Here is a 4,642-nt window from a genome sequence, read left to right as displayed (position 1 = left end):
CTCCGCCCTCGGAGTTTCCCGAACTGACTACTCTTCGGCCCGCGGGTCGCGGAGAACCGGTGCAGGCGCCCCCAGGAGGGGGAGTTCAGCGCCCCCGCGGGCGCTGCCACGAGCGGCTCGCGGAGGACGCGCCGCAGAGCGCCCAGCTGAGGGGCGTCTAGCGCCTACGGGTGCGCTCATCCCTTTGCAGCGCAAATCGGGATTCGTTTTTCTCAACGTGAAAAGACTTTTCATTGCACAATAGAAAGTGCTCGGACTTGAAGGGGAAATGAAGCAATGGGGTGGGTTTTGTTTTTTTCTCTCCGCATTCCTGTGTACAAAGGGATCCAACTTCCGAATCAGTTCAGCCGCTCCCTCTCCAGGAGTTGGCTCCAAAACTGTTGGCTTCTTCTGTCTTTCCTTTAAAAAAAAAAAAAAAAAAATGGAGTTGAGGGGGAGAAAATTACCTTGGCTAGTTAATAGCGCACCCAAGCGCTGAACTGACAAGTCCGGCTGCCGGCCCTCTGGAAGTGACCGGCTGCGGCGCCTCCGCCAGAGGTCCTGCCCTCAAACTGTCGTCCCCAGCTCGCCTACTTTCTGTTCTGTGGTGCGGATGCTGGGGTGTTTGCTTCCTAGTGCTTTTATCTGAACTCCCGAGATAGAGTACCCACTGCCACCCCCATTCGATCACATTTACTCCCTTCCGACCCCCCCCCATTTCCTGAGGGGGGGGGCGTTTGTCCCTGGGAGAAAGGGAGGTGGGAACTCGAGACTGAAGCAGGAAGAACCGAGACCCAGGGAGGGGTGGAGACAACTCTGAGCCAAGAGCCCGCTGCTGACCCCGGCTGAAGGAGAAAAGCCCCTTGGGTGTGTATTTTTTCTAATAAAAAACTTAAAATGTAGGCAGGCAGCACACCTCCAGAATCGCTGAGTCCGGTGTTTCATAGCTTTTCCACCAGGGCCCACAATAACAAATCTATGTATATGAAAAACAATAGTTTCACAAAACAATACTTACCCTTATGACCTGTGATGCAGTCCGATATTTTCTACTCTTTTTCGATTGTTTTAAATGTTGGTTGTAATCCGCTAAATTGCTTTTTTTTAAAAAAAAAAAAATGTATCAAAGAAGCAGGCCAAGTGTCCCAGGCCTGTAATCCCAATGATTCTGGAGGCTGAGTAAGGAGAACAGCAGGTTTGAGGCCAGCCTGAGCAACTTAGGGAGACCCTGTCTCAACATGAAAAATAAAAAGTGCTGGGGATAAGACTCAGTGGTAGAGCACCACTGGGTTCAATCCCCAATAGGGCAAAAACTTACTTACAAAATAAAATGTTTCAAAGAGCTGCAAACTGCAGTTTGAAAAACTTTACACATTCCACTCTACCAAAAAGGGATGACCAAAGCCCAGAGAAGGAGTGTCAACTATGGAGTTCACAGAAGGTTCCTCCCAACTGGAGGCAGAAGCCAAGTTCCCCTCTTGGCCCAGGACTCTCCACTACCCAACACTGATTGAGCTGCCTCACCTGCCCCTATTCATCTTTGGAGCCTCACTGAGAAGGTGGTTTCCCTTGCTCCCAGGATTCAAGCCATCCCTTCTTTCCCTGGGGTTAGAAAGGGAAGGTATGCATTCACTCATGTCAGCATCTATTGAAGGCCTTCCGCGTGTCGGACCTCTCTTGGGCACCAGGCTCTAATCAAGCTGCCAGCCTGGGCCTAACTGCCTTTTCTCCTTCACAGTGAGATGAAGAGAGATGAGTCAGAAATACTCTATTCAGTGGCCATACTCAGACTTGTGCCACCTTTGTGTCCCCATGTCTCCTGGGTCCATGTCCTTTCTCTCCTGATATTCAAGTAGATGTTTCCATATTCGGCCAAGGTCTCAAGCCAGGAAGCAGAGGTCACTCCACTCTGGGTGTATGTGCCCCAAGCACCTCCCCTGGTTCTTCCCACCCCAGCCTCTGTGTTTGTGCCCACCAGGCCCATCAGAAGGACTCAGAGATGGAGAGCATGGCTTCCCTCCTCCCCGACTGAGAAGCCAGCCTCCTTCTTCTAGGAATTTTTCAGAAACACAAGAAGCCACCCCTGTGTTCTAGGCCCCAGTCACCTACTTCTGCCAAGTCAACTCCACTGTAAGCTCTTTATATATCTGGGTTCTGAGTTAGAGTTTGTTTAAAGAAAAGTTTAGTTGTTTAAAAGAAAAAAAGTTTAAGAAACAGATGGTAAGTCCGGGGGTGTAGTGCGTGCTTAGCATGTGCGAAGCCCTAGGTTCAATCCCAAAACCAAAAGGATTTTTAAAAGAAACAGATGGTACAACTCTAGTGAGTTCATTCTCTTGCTCTGCTACTTGAAGATCTCCTGCATCTCCTTGCTGCCCACAGAAGGAGTCTCCAGGCCCTACCCCAGCAGGCCAGACCCTCACAGTCTGCCTGTCTGTCCCCACCCCTCCCACCCCTCTCCCCTCTGCAGATAACAAGTCTTTCCCTCAGGAGAAACCATGCTGTGGGCAGATCAAGAGTGCAGGCATGAAGCCAGGCGCAGTGGCACACGCCTGTAATCCCAGCTCTTCAGGAAGCTGAAGCGAGGATCTCAAGTTCAAGGCCAACCCGTACAACTTAGTAAGAGTCTGTTTCAAAATAAAAAGGGCTGGACATGTAGCTCAGTGGTGGAGTGCCCTGGGTTTGATCCCCAATAATGCACAGTTAAAAAAACAAAACAAAACAAAAAAGTGCAGGCAAGTCCTGCTGTGTTCTAGTGGTAGTTCTTTGAACCCAGGCTTCCCCCCCTGTTGAATGGGGAGAGCATCACACCAACACTTAGGAGGTTCTAGAGATCAGCACAACAGCCCCAGGAAGGAACAGCTCAAGTTGCACACATACCTCTGCCCTGGAGCTCCTGTTCACTCTCTACCATCACCCCTTTCTACTCCCCATGGTCAGAACAAAGCCTCCTTTCCTGAAGCGCTGGACACCAATCTGTAAGTATTATCATGAATATTTTAAGATACAATACATTGGGGGCTGGGAATGTACGTCAGTGGCAGAGCACTTGCCTAGCATCTATGACATCTTGGGTCCAGTCCCCAGGATGGGTACAGTAGGAAAAAAAAAAAATATATATATATATATATATATATATATTGGGCTGAAGGTGTAACTCACCGGTAGAGCACTTGCCTAATATGTGTGAGACCCCAGGTTCAACTCCCCAAAACCTCAAAAATAAATAAATATTATATATACGTATAGCCATATATGTATATATGTATGTGCATATGTATATGTGTTGCATGAATATATATTCTTGTACCTTTCCTCCAACTTTGTCCAAATGCTTGCATTTTGCAGAATTTAGTTCCAATGTTTTTTTTTTTTTTTTAAGAACTAAACCTTTGCAGTTCAGCTGCAGTTCCTTGTGTACCCTTCTCCAGCTACATTCCCTCCCCTCCGTCTTCCCCCAGAGATAGCCATTGTCCTGATTTGGCTGAGTAGCAGTTGGTGTAGGTTTTTATGCTTGTCCCGCATACCAATGTACTAGAAACAATGCTTGCTATTACTTGTAGAGGCTACATTTCACATAAACACTATCACCCTGTGTACGGCCTTTGATACGTGTCTCTCCATGTGATAGTCCCTTTCCTGACCACATTACTGTTTATTAGTTCCACTGGTGATAAAGACTTATTTAAGGGCTTGCAGATGTATCTCAGTGGTAGAGCATTTGCCCAGCATGCTCAAGGCCCTGGGTTCAGTCCTCAGCACCCCAAAAGAAAAAAGACCTATTCAAGTTTTTGCTACTCAATAATGTTGGAGTAAACATTCTTTTGTCCTTGTGTACATTCATAAGTGTCCCAAGGGTCCTTTTGTTCAAACTGTGGACTGAAGCCTAGTTTATGGGTTATGAAATTAATTGAGTGGGTGAAGATCAGCATTTTTAAAACTCAAAATTGATTAGAAAATATCAGCATATGTCAGGCATTGTTAGAGTCACTATTAAGGTGAAAGTTGTCTGTCGTGGGTGTATTGTGTGTATATTCTGGGTCACAGTTATTATATCTTACCGAGGATACCTGTCAAAAAGTTCAAAAGCCCCTAATCTAGAGTAAAATCTTAGAGAACGGAACTGTTGGGTCATAAGGATAGAGTATTGTCAACTACCTTGATGGCAAATTTGAAGCTGGCCTCAAACTTGCAATCCTCCTTCTCAGCCTTCCTAGTTTCTGGGATGACAGTGTCCACCACTGTACCTGGATATTTTCCAATTTTTGAACATGCAATTTCTTTTTTTATTTTTATTTTTTCCCCTGGTACCAGAGATTTGAATCCACTTAACCACTGAGCCACATCCCCCTCCCTTTTTATATTTTATTTAGAGACAGGGTCTTGCTAAATTGCTAGGGCTGGCTTTGAACTTAAGATCCTCCTGTTTCAGCCTCCTGAGCCACTGGGGTTATAGACATGTGCCACTGTGACCAGCTGAACATGCAATTTCTTTATTCCCCCACTATTAGAGTACAAGTCGTGGATCATCATGATCTATCTTCTTTCACACACTTCGGTTGACGGTGAGCTCCTGGATGAAGGAGGTTGAGTCTACTTCACTGTATCCCCAGGCCAGGCCAGGCACATAGTAAGTGTTTAGTAAATCTATGTGAAATTAAACTGT

This window comes from Marmota marmota, unplaced genomic scaffold (genome assembly GCF_001458135.2).
Source record: "Marmota marmota marmota unplaced genomic scaffold, marMar, whole genome shotgun sequence".
NCBI lineage: Eukaryota > Metazoa > Chordata > Mammalia > Rodentia > Sciuridae > Marmota > Marmota marmota.
This window is presented reverse-complemented; position numbering follows the sequence as displayed.